General features: G+C 42.4%; 1 protein-coding gene across 6 annotated transcripts in view; it reads left to right on the top strand.

The window, feature by feature from the left end:
* SGMS1 (sphingomyelin synthase 1) overlaps positions 1-12,800 on the top strand; it is a 291,005-nt gene that overhangs the window by 107,504 nt on the left and 170,701 nt on the right. Inside the window, exon 1 of one of the 6 annotated variants that reach the window (XM_082673863.1) lies at positions 5,880-5,974. The exons of the other annotated variants lie outside the window; for them this stretch is intronic. The gene's annotated coding sequence lies outside the window, so the exon portion shown is untranslated. Of the gene's footprint in view, positions 1-5,879; positions 5,975-12,800 lie in introns of those variants that run through there. 6 annotated transcript variants of the gene reach the window in all.

The following is a 12,800-nucleotide window of genomic DNA, read 5'->3' as shown; positions in this document are numbered from 1 at the left end:
GTCCCTGATGGGCTCTGTCTTGGCGGATGACGTGGGCCTCGTCCGTCCCAGGCTGAGCTGGGGCTCACGGTAACCAGGGCAGCTGCTGGTCTGGAGGCCTTGTCACAACAGAAGTTCTCCTGGCACTGGTTGCTCTGGGATGTTTGCATGTTGGTGTTTGAAGCTCCTGAAGCCCCTAGATGAGGCCATTTAGGGGTGATTCTTCAGAAGAGCTTCCACACACCAGGTGCATATAGTTGCTGCCTTGGTCTGCCCCGGCAGGCCCAGCGGTGGCCGGTAGGTGGTGTATACCAGGCTGCTGGCTGTTAGCCGCCTCATTCTGGAAGAGGGCAAGGGGGTTGGAGTCCACGGTAAACTGACCTGGATGCAGTGATGGTTTTGCCACCGGGATCATAAAAATCAGGGTGCTGTGTGCTGTTCAGGGTGCACGGGTGACTTCGACGGCTCAGGCCTTATTCCACTTGCTCTCGTACAGAAGTGTGTGCAAAATGGTGTGTATTGCTTCTCCAGAGTGAATGGTGGTTGATTAAAGGGTGTCAGAACCGCCTGCTTTTTAGCCTGTTTAGCTCGGCTCTAGCTGGCCTGGGCCCAGGGCCTCTGTGTTCCTGGGCTTCTGTCGCTTAGAAGAGCTGCATGGCAGCACAGAGACAAGGGGCTGTTTGTGTGAATTCAGACCAGTGGCAGCTGCAAGAAAGGAGAGTGATAAAGTCCTTCTGTTTTCCTTTCACTGAACTCTAAGGGCTACTTTAGGATTTTTATAACATTACAGCGTTCCTTAGGAAAGCTTGAACTTGGAGCATTTATTCTAAGGATTTTAGGGATCTTTTGTGAGGGGAGGTGCTGTCTGTCAGAAGGACCATCTGACAGGGATGGAACTGTTGGCTGGACCTAGCTACCATCGGGCTGTGTGATCTTGTGCCAGTCACTCCCCTTCTCTGGTCCTGTGAGCCAGGGAGCTGGGACCAGAGCAGCCAAGTGATTCGCACTCAGTACCAGCACTTTGGGTACTGGTACACTGGTACTAGGACCCTGGGTCCCAAATGACATACTTTGCTGAGGATTTGGAGCCCAACAGAGCTGCTTCTGATTCCTGGGTCGCAGCACTTATTAGCTCTGTGAGCCCAAGCAAGTGACTTCACCTCCTCGGCTTCCGTGATCAGATGGGGATAAAGTCACTTGGATCATGGGGTGGTCGCCAAGATTCAGTTCAGTTAAATGAGGTGCTGCGTGAGGAGAGTACTTTGCCAACTGGCTGGCTCCTGGTTAGGGTGCAGCTAAGTGTGGCCGCCGTTAACTGTAAGCTGCGTGGTATGAGGGCCTTGCAACACCCCTTTACTTCTTGTCATAGAGCGAGTGCCTCCCGTTAGCCTTAATTACAGTGAAAAAGATTCTGATAACTGTGGACCAGTGGGAAGTCCTTCCTCCCAGGGTTCTCTGTTCTTTCTTGTTACTTTAATTTGCTCCTTGAGGAGTTAGTGACCAACCTGTGAGGTCTGAGGAGTGGGTGGGCTCTGCTTACTGGGCTTCCCTTTAGAAAGATGATTCTATAACGTGAAACAAAGCTAAAAACAAACATGGTCCAAGGGACTTCCCTGGTGGTCCAGTGGTTAAGACTCTGTGCTTCCACTGCGGCGGGTGAGGGTTCGATCCGTGGTCGGGGAACTAAGATCCTGCACGCCGAGTGGCGATGCCAAAAAAAAAAAAAAGTGGTCCAGATGGCTCAACTTGGGGCTTCTCAGTTTGGAACTTTGTTATTTCAACATGGCTTTTTCATGGTTCCTAATTTTTGTTATTAGAAGACAAATTTATGAGGCGTAGACGATGCAGAGGAAAAATGCAACTCTTTGTTTTCCTTGAGAGAGAATACAGGGATGTGTAAGGAGGAAGGCTTAACCTCTTCCCAAGTATGTATTGAACTCTGCTATTTTTAAGACATTTGGAGATGCAAAAATGAATTCAACTGATGTAGCCCTTGTCGCCATAGAGATTGGTTTATTGGAGCAGGGCAGCCATTAAATTATAGAAATAATGATTTAATTATAGTTGTGATGGTGCTAGGAGAAATACTGTGTATAATTATTGTGCAGTGCAGGATCGCATGTGATAGGGAGATCAGAACATCACCCTGGGGCAGTGGCTTCTAGCTTGAGATCTCAAGGATGAGAGGGGAGTGTGCCAGGGGAGATGAGTGCGTCTCTCCAGACAGAAGGAACACATGGGCAAAGGCAGAAGGGAGCTAGGCTCCTTAGAGCGACTGCAGGAAGGCCAAGGTAGCTCAGAGGCCAGCAAGCTCTGGGAACAGAGGGGTATGGATCGTTCAGAGAGGTTGGCAGGGGCTGGACATCCAGGATCCAGATTTTTTTTTTTTAATTTAGTATTTATTTTATATTGGAGTATAGTTGATTTACAATGTTGTGTTAGTTTCAGGTGCGTAGCAAAGTAACTCAGTTATACATATACACATATCCATTCTCCCTCAGATTCCCTTTCCATATAGGTCGTTACAGAATATTAAGTAGAGTTCCTTGTGCTATATAGTAGGTCCCCATTGATTATCTGTTTTTTATATATATAGTAGTGTGTATATGTTAACAGGATCCAGATTTTATTCCAAAGAGCAGTGGGAAGGATTGAGCTAGAAAAGGGCCTTGATGCAATTTCATATGTGTTTTTAAGAGATCACTCTGGTTTCTTAGTGGAGCTTAGATTTGGGGGCTAGGAGCATAAAAAATAATGGGGAGACCAGTTTGGAGGCTTCTGCAGCCATCCAGGTTTATTATGATGGCCTGTTTCTCAAGTGTGGAATGGAGATTAACATTTAGGAGGCACAGTGCACAGGACCACCAGATGGACAGGATGGGAGATGTGAGGGAGGGGAAGGAGCCCAGCTCAGTTCCAGTCCTGAGCAACTGGGAGAACTGTGGTACCATCTGAGCAGATAGAAAATTTGGGGGGATTGTGGTTTGGGCGGGGATGGAGATCTGCTGGACACACTCCTTCTTCTTTGGGGATGTGTTCCCCCCTAGATGTTGTGTTGCTTGCCCCCCATCTCCCTCAGGCCTCTGCTCAGATGGCCCCTTGTTAGGGAAACCTTTGCGGACCACGCAGTGGTCCTCCCCGCTGCACCTTTCACCGTCTGACAAATTGTTTATTTTCTTATTTCTTTAGAGTGTATATCCTCTTAGGAGGGTGTGCGCTCCTTAAAGGCAGGAATTTTTGTTTGTTTTATTCTCTGCTGTGTCTATAGCACCTAGAACAATGCCTGGCGTATAGAAAGCCCTCAATAAATACTCGTTGAATGAATCATGAGTTTGATTTTCATTCTGGTTTTAATATCCTTCTCAAACTTGAGTGACTTTTAATTAACCTGAGGCTAGAAAGAGGCGTAGTGACACTGTTCATTTGACATATCAAGTCTTTTTTTTGTTTGTTTAGGCAGGATGAGTAGAAAAGTTTGATTTTCTTCTCTTTTTTTTTGCTTTTTAATTTCCGTGTTAGAAATGATAGAAGAGGGCAGTTATGAAAATATTTGAATATCACATCTTTTAAAATTCTTTACAGATCAGTATAAACATGTAGCCCTCCATCTGATATATTGTTCAGATTTGGGGCTCAATTATAGCACATTGTAATTCGTTTGAGCTAATTATTTTTCTGGGAGCGGTCATTGACTTTTTGATTGCATCTTTTTAATTGCTAGGGAAAGGTATGGAGATGAGGATCCAAACTTCCTTAAAGTAGAAATCTGAGGGCAGCACAGGATAAAAACCTTTTGTTAGAGATATTGCTGGATCCCTGGGTCTCTACACAGCCAGTAATTTGAAAGTACTAGTAGTTCATAAATGGTTTCCTGAAATCTTTTTTACTTTGGGTTCTAAATCAATTGCTATCACTTGTAAACAGGATCTATACTTGTGAAAGAGAAGGCTGTATATGTAAATAAAAGGTTACGGGTACAGCTGTTGAAGTCACACCTCTGTTTGAATCCCACCCCCTCCCCTCCCCCCCAATCACTTACTAGCTTGTGACTTTGTACAAGTTACTTCACCTCTTTCTTTAAAATGGGTATTACCAAAATTGTTTTATTATTTGAGGGGTTAGGGGAAGACATATTCATTATTGTTACCATTTATAAGCTTAACATAACTGATGGTATTACTAAATGGGATTTAAATGTAGACGTATCTTAAAGAGGACTGTGTTAGAGGGTATAATTGGCTCACTCCAGTGTTCCCCAAACTTGCCTGAACATAAGAATCGCCTCGAAGTGCTTGTTAAAAATATAGATTCTCAGGCAGCACCCAGATTTACTGACTTAAGTTTCCAGAGGAGGGGCCTGGGAATCTTGCAAAGTAGGTAGGGTGATGACACATCCTGGATTTTGTGAGACTGTCCTTGCTTCCAGATATTCTGCTTGGTAGATTCTAGACGTGTTTTATACTTGTCAGATTATATCCCAGGTTTTAGACAGGTAATATGTCCCCGTTTATATAGGCCACCTTATTCAGAATCTTCTCTCTAATCAAAGCAGACATAACATGCTTCTGGGTTCCCAGGAACATGAGAGGATTTATAGCTACAGCACAAGAGTGTTGGTGTAAGTTACTCAGCTTTCTTGGCTTTCTCTCTCTTTACAAAACCTATCTGATTTTAGTAATCTGCTCTGTGAAATATACTCAGGGACACCGTCAAGTATCTTGATGGCCTTCTGTCCTCCTGAGTCTCTAAGGCGTCAGTTACTCCAGGCTGTCAGAGTGGCAGTGACCGTGGTCGCAGTGTCTCTGCAGGGGGGCGAACCCCAAGCTTTGTTCATTGAAGGCCAAGCCTGCAGAGCTGCTCTTTCCTCCTCTGAGAGCTGGGAACCAGGAAGGAACGTTTCACTCCACTGCACTTAGGACAGCCTGTTCTTAATCAGCTGTTATGGAAAAACAGCATTTTGTTGTTTTCACACAAGCCTGCAAGTTCATTTCCCTTCTCTGGCCCAGGCAGTAACTAATCATTTCCCTATCAGTGACAAAGGAAGGTGAACATCTAAAACTTTTTATTCTGAAAGCTGAGCTTTCTGCAGACATCACAAGTGGAGTTCACACCTCTTTGAGGAATACAGGATTCTCATTGTCTCTAAGGCGGTACCTTTCCATGCCAGGTGGGGCTAGGGGTAGCTGTTTTTTCATATAAGTCTATGAAGATTTAAAGAATTTTCTCCAACAGCCATTTTTCATATGGTTTCATACTGATAGTTTATTTCAGGTTGGGCTTAATGGTATCTTTCTCTTTATATTATCATGGGAGAAATTGATTTATGGTGCAAATCTTACTTGGGTGATAAGTTCATTTTCTGACCTGCGACAAATCAATCTACTTTTTGGAGCGCTTGTTAAAGTGGAAAAGTTGATGTACGTTTGTAAATTTGCACATTTTTACTTTCTTAGCAAAAGCCTGTGAGGTCTGGAGGGCATCTACCTAAATACATTTAAAGCCGAGGACCTGGATATTGAAATGGAAGGCATTTCTTCCTTTCTTTTCTGCCCCAGTATTCTCACATGACAAAACTTTGCGCGGTATTAAGTAACAGAATCCTGAAATTTTAGTGAATTTAAGAACAACTCATTCAGAAACTGTTGTGAAATGCGGGCAGATATTTGTCATCCTGTGGGCGGACCTAAAGGACTGAACCTTCCCGGTATTAAAGGCAGGAGGCGGGTCTGTGTGCAAGTGAGTTTGCCGCCTTCTTCTGTCACGTGGGCAGATAGCAGGAAGCAGGAGGAAGCAGGCCCTCAGTGGGGACTCCCCTCGACTCCCTCAGGAGCTCAGCTATGGGATGAGTCTGGGCCTGCATCTTTCTTTCCCAACTTCTCTTGCTGTTCTGGCTTTTTTTTTCTTTTGTCATCTGAAAATCATCTTTGTGTGGGGAGAGGCTGGAGGTGGAAATTTAAGAGTCTTCTTTTTATAAGGAGTAGAGATGATTACCCAGGTAAGTGATGTTCTGATCAGTCATAGCCACAGATTGATACCTTGTCAGGTGAGCTGCCTCTTGGGGAGGAGGGAGTTTGTGGAAGGACAGCCAGGCAGCCGGGCACTCCGGTCCTGTTGACAGGGAAGAGGCAAGGCCCACGCCAGGCATTTCTGAAGTGCAAATACAGCACGTAGTAAAGACACCATCTTGGTCCACAAAGCAAGACCTCTGGTTAAACAAACTAAAAGCCATCCAGCCAACCAATTCCTCCTTTCCTCCAGCAAATATATGTATACATACACACAACAAAAATGGACAGTGATGGAAGAGGTGCAATTTTAACTTTGTTAAATACCCATACTTAAAATTGCAATTGTTTATGTAACTATGTATAATTATCTAAAAAATAGTTCCAAGGTTTTTTTCGCTAGGGTTTTAAAGATACCATGTAGTTTAACGTCTTTCCACATTGTCTAACCTAGGAACATAGGAACCCGAGGTTCCTAAACTACCCTTTTTTTTTTGAAACTCCTGCAGCACGGAATAGATGACAGAACACCTTATAAGGACTTAGAGACGACCTGTTGAATTGGATTGAAGCATGACTCAGTCCGTTTATGTAGGTGGAACTCTGCCTTACTTGCTTGTGGGTGTGCACATGTTCATGATGTTTATTTACAAGCTGTCTTAGCTAATTTTTCTTAGTCTGTGTGTGAATCATATGGAATTACCTCTGCCAATTAATTTCTTTAATTAACCCAGAGAAGAGGGAAAAATCAAACATGTTTCATTAAGTACTCTGCCTAGAGTAAGTTAAAAATGTAACAAAATACCTTTGTGTATAATACAAAATTGTGTATAAAATGATGTCTAAAACAGATAATTGTAAATAGTTGAATTCTCAGATCATTTCATTTTGGTCAGAATGGTAGTTTGTGGACAGGTTTCCCTCCTCGTCTCTAGTCCTCAGTATTGAAGGGAAGGTCCCAGGGATGTGCTGTGAATGGACAGGGAGAGGAGTTCCTCCACGTGAGGTGAGAGGCACCGGAATGGGAGGCACATCAGGGCACATTAGAGGAAGCATAGGTGTTATCGCCAGCACATAAATCACGAGTGGATGACAAGAGATGAATGTGGCGAGGCTGGGGGCTACTCCATGAGGATCCTGGATGTCCAGAGAGCATGTTACTCTTTGGATTTTAAGCAGGAAGGGACAAAACACAATTTCTGCTTTAGAAGGTCTCTATACCCTTTTGGATTGTGGGCTGAAGGCTACGACAGCAGTAGCAGCTCCAATTGCTCCTCCCCCAGCCCTCCCTCCCTGTCTCTGGTTTATTTCCTTGGAAGCCTTGTCACCACAGTACACAGTGTATGCTTTATTTACTTGCCCTTCGTCTGCCTTTTCTAACTAGAATGTAAACTTCCCGAGGGAAGGGATATAACTTTTCCCACTGCAGTATCTCCAGTGCCACCACCATGCCTGGCAAGTAACAGGTGCTCAGCAAATAATTTATTAACCAATCAAATGCATGAGTCAGTTTCTGAAATCAAAGTGTGTCATTGTTCTCCTCACAGATTTTATAATTGATTACAAAAGGAAAAAATAGTAACAAATCAGTGGGGAAACTGGACAACACCGTAAACAAGGGGTCAAAATGAACATCACCAATGAGGGCTGGTGAGTGTCACATGCCTCTGGATGTCATATCCCAGCCAAGAAGGCCGAATCCGAATCTAATTGTGAATAAACACCAGAGAAACCTAAATTGAAGGATATTCTCTAAAATAGTTGGCATGTATTCCTCGAAAAATCAATGTCATGAAAGACAAAGAAGCTGAAGAACTGTTTCAGTTTAAAGGAGACCCAAGTTAAATGCAGTTTGTGATCCTATGCTGGGTCCTGGGCAAAAGAAAACTTCCATGAAGGACAGACATTAGGATACTTGATGAAAGTGAAATATGCAAAGGGGGCGGGGAAAACAGATTGTGAGCTAGAGTGCTTCAGTGTAATTGAACTCTGGATAAACTGTCATGATTCAGAAGCTATATCTCTGGGTGGCTTGAGCCATGCCTCAGGACCCAGGGAAGCAGAAGAAAGATCTGTAGGGGCAAGAACCCTAGAGTGGGATTCCGGAGACCTGGCTCTGCTACTGAAGCCGAGGGGCCATGTTTCTTCTCAGAGGTTGGAGTTCTGAGGCTCAGAGACTCTCTGGCTGTTACATAACTTTGAATCTGAGCAGCAGACTTAGTCCCAGTGCTGAGAATTTTAGGCAGAGGTGACAGGAACACCTACCGGTCAACTGTGGCTGCCTTTTGGGCTGGGATTCAAAAACCAATGAAAGAGGAAGAAATAAAGACAGTAACTGACAGGGTAACCTATTTGTTAGCACTGACGTTCTTCTTACTTGTCAGTTTCTTCTTGGTGAATACTCAGAGGGAGGTGGAGATAGAGAGAAGAGCTAAGTATTCAAAACATACAGTTTGGGGAGAATGTATGATCTTCCTGTCATTTAGAGTGGTGAAGCTAATTGCAGGGATTTATTTTATAGGGCAGTAGCTTTTAAGCCCAATTCCTTCTGCCTGGTTCCAGGGATCACTGAGACCCAGTGACGATAGATACTCATTGACCCTGAACCTTTCTAGGATTAAAGAGTTCTTTGAAAAATCAGCTAAGACCCCTCATTAAATCTTTATATTTTTCTAACATCTTTATTGGAGTATAATTGCTTTACAATGGTGTATTAGTTTCTGCTTTATAACAAAGTGAATCAGTTGTATATATACATATGTCCCCATATCTCTTCCCTCTTGCATCTCCCTCCCTCCCACCCTCCCTGTCCCACCCCTCTAGGTGGTCACAAAGCACCGAGCTGATCTCCCTGTGCTATGTGGCTGCTTCCCACTAGCTATCTATTGTACGTTTGGTAGTGTGTATATGTCGATGCCCCTCTCTCACTTTGTCCCAGCTTACCCTTCCCCCTCCCTGTATCCTCAAGTCTGTTCTCTAGTAGGTATGCATCTTTTTTTAAATTTTTATTTATTTTATTTATTTATTTATTTTTTTTGCGGTATGCGGGCCTCTCACTGTTGTGGCCACTCCCGTTGCGGAGCACAGGCTCCGGACGCGCAGGCTCAGCGGCCATGGCTCACGGGCGTAGCCGCTCCGCGGCATGTGGGATCTTCCCGGACCAGGGCACAAACCCATGTACCCTGCAGGCGGACTCTCAACCACTGCGCCACCAGGAAAGCCCTATGTCTTCATCTTTATTCCCGTCTTGTCCCTAGGTTCTTCTGACCATTTTTTCTTCTTTTTCTTCTTTTTTTTAGATTCAATATATATGTGGTAGCATACGGTATTTGTTTTTCTCTTTCTGACGTACTTCACTCTGTATGACAGTCTCTAGGTCCATCCACCTCACTACAAATAACTCAGTTTCGTTGCTTTTTATGGCTGAGTAATATTCCATTGTATATATGTTCCATATCTTCTTTATCCATTCATCTGTTGATTGACATGTAGTTTGCTTCCATGTCCTGGCTATTGTAAATAGAGCTGCAATGAACATTTTGGTACATGACTCTTTTTGAATTATAGTTTTCTCAGGGTATATGCCCAGTAGTGGGATTGCTGGGTCGTATGGTAGTTCTATTCTTAGCTTTTTAAGGAACCTCCATACTATTCTCCATAGTGGCTGTATCAATTTACATTCCCACCAACAGTGCAAGAGGGTTCCCTTTTCTCCACACCCTCTCCAGCATTTATTGTTTGTAGATTTTTTGATGATGGCCATTCTGACCAGTGTGAGATGATATCTCATTGTAGTTTTGATTTGCATTTCTCTAATGATTAATGATGTTGAGCATTCTTTCATGTGTTTGTTGGCAATCTGTATATCTTCTTTGGAGAAATGTCTGTTTAGGTCTTCTGCCCATTTTTGGATTGGGTTGTTTGTTTTTTTGATATTGAGCTGCATGAGTTGCTTATATGTTTTGGAGATTAATCCTTTGTCAGTTGCTTCATTTGCAAATATTTTCTCCCATTCTGAGGGTTGTCTTTTCGTCTTGTTTATGGTTTCCTTTGCTGGGCAAAAGCTTTTTTTTTAAGTTTTTAAAATTTTTTTTATTTTTTCATCTTTATTGGAGTATAATTGCTTTACAATGGTGTGTTAGTTTCTGCTTTATAACAAAGTGAATCAGTTATACATATACATATGTTCCCGTATCTCTTCCCTCTTGCGTCTCCTGCCCTCCTACCCTGCCTTTCCCACCCTTCTAGGTGGTCACAAAGCACCGAGCTGATCTCCCTGTGCTATGCGGCTGCTCTTAAGTTTCATTAGGTCCCATTTGTTTATTTTTGTTTTTATTTCCATTTCTCTAGGAGGTGGGTCAAAAAGGATCTTGCTGTGATTTATGTCATAGAGAATTCTGCCTATGTTTTCCTCTAAGAGTTTGATGGTGTCTGGCCTTACATTTAGGTCTTTAATCCATTTTGAGTTTATTTTTGTGTATGGTTTTAGGTAGTGTTCTAATTTCATTCTTTTACATGTAGCTGTCCAGTTTTCCCAGCACCACTTATTGAAGAGGCTGTCTTTTCTCCACTGTATATTCTTGCCTCCTTTATCAAAGATAAGGTGATCATATGTGTGTGGGTTTATCTCTAGGCTTTCTATCCTGTTCCAATGATCTGTATTTCTGTTTCTGTGCCAGTACCATAATGTCTTGATTACTGTAGCTTTGTGGTATAGTCTGAAGTCAGGGAGCCTGATTCCTCCAGCTCTGTTTTTCTTTCTCAAGAATTCTTTGGCTATTCGAGGACTTCTGTGTTTCCATACAAATTGTGAAATTTTTTGATCTAGTTCTGTGAAAAATGCCAGTGGTATATATATATTTTTTGCACTATGTGGGCCTCTCACTGTTGTGGCCTCTCCCGTTGTGGAGCACAGGCTCCGGACGTGCAGGCTCAGGGGCCATGGCTCATGGGCGCAGCCACTCCGCGGCATGTCGGATCTTCCCAGACCGGGGCACGAACCCGTGTCCCCTGCATCGGCAGGTGGACTCTCAACCACTGTGCCACCAGGGAAGACCACCAGTGATATTTTGATAGGGATTGCATTGAATCTGTAGATTGCTTTGGGTAGTAGAGTCGTTTTCACAATGTTGATTCTTCCAATCCAAGAACATGGTATATCTCTCCATCTGTTGGTATCATCTTTAATTTCTTTCATCAGTGTCTTATAGTTTTCTGCATACAGGTCTTTTGTCTCCTTAGGTAGGTTTATTCCTAGATATTTTATTCTTTTTGTTACATTGGTAAATGGGAGTGTTTTCTTAAATTCACTTTCAGATTTTTCATCATTAGTGTATAGGAATGCCAGAGATTTCTGTGCACTAATTTTGTATCCTGCTACTTTACCAGATTCATTGATTAGCTCTACTAGTTTTCTGGTAGCACCTTTAGGATTCTCTATGTATAGTATCATGTCATCTGCAAACAGTGACAGCTGTACTTCTTCTTTTCCAATTTGGATGCCTTTTATTTCTTTTTCTTCTCTTGTTGCTGTGGCTAAAACTTCCAAAACTATGTTGAATAATAGTGGTGAGAGTGAGCAACCTTGTCTTGTTCCTGATCTTAGTGGAAATGCTTTCAGTTTTTCACCATTGAGGACAATGTTGGCTTGTCATATATGGCCTTTATTATGTTGGGGAAAGTTCCCTCTATGCCTACTTTCTGGAGGGTTTTTATCATAAATGGGTGTTGAATTTTGTCAAAAGCTTTCTCTTCATCTATTGAGATGATCATATGGTTTTTCTCCTTCAATTTGTTAATATGGTGTATCATGTTGATTGATTTGCATATATTGAAGAATCCTTGCATTCCTGGGATAAACCCCCCTTGATCATAATGTACGATCCTTTTAATGTGCTGTTGGATTCCGTTTTCTAGTATTTTGTTGAGGATTTTTGCATCTATGTTCATCAGTGAATTTGGCCTGTAGTTTTCTTTCTTTATGTCATCTTTGTCTGGTTTTGGTATAAGGGTGATGGTGGCCTCGTAGAATGAGTTTGGGAGTGTTCCTCCCTCTGCCATATTTTGGAAGAGTTTGAGAAGGATAGGTGTTAGCTCTTCTCTAAATGTTTGATAGAATTCACCTGTGAAGCCATCTGGTCCTGGGCTTTTGTTTGTTTGGAAGATTTTTAATCACAGTTTCAATTTCAGTGCTTGTGATTGGTCTGTTCATATTTTCTATTTCTTCCTGGTTCAGTCTGGGAAGGCTGTGCTCTTCTAAGAATTTGTCCATTTTGTCCAGGTTGTCCATTTTATTGGCATATAGTTGCTTATAGTAATCTCTCATGATCCTTTGTATTTCTGCAGTGTCAGTTGTTACTTCTCCTTTTTCATTTCTAATTCTATTGATTTGAGTCTTCTCCCTTTTTTTCTTGATGAGTCTGGCTAATGGTTTATCAATTTTGTTTATCTTCTCAAAGAACCAGCTTTTAGTTTTATTGATCTTTGCTATCATTTCCTTCATTTGTTTTTCATTGATTTCTGATCTGAACTTTATGATTTCTTTCCTTCTGCTAACTTTGGGGTTTTTTTGTTCTTCTTTCTCTAATTGCTTTAGGTATAAGGTTAGGTTGTTTATTTTAGATGTTTCTTGTTTCTTAAGGTAGGATTGTATTGCTATAAACTTCCCTCTTAGAACTGCTTTTGCTGCATCCCATAGGTTTTGGGTCATCGTGTCTTCATTGTCATTTGTTTCTAGGTATTTTTTGATTTCCTCTTTGATTTCTTCAGTGATCTCTTGTTTATTAAGTAGTGTGTTGTTTAGCCTCCATGTGTTTG

This window comes from Grampus griseus (genome assembly GCF_964374135.1).
Source record: "Grampus griseus genome assembly, chromosome: 16".
Classification (NCBI taxonomy): Eukaryota; Metazoa; Chordata; class Mammalia; order Artiodactyla; family Delphinidae; genus Grampus; species Grampus griseus.
This window is presented reverse-complemented; position numbering and strand designations above follow the sequence as displayed.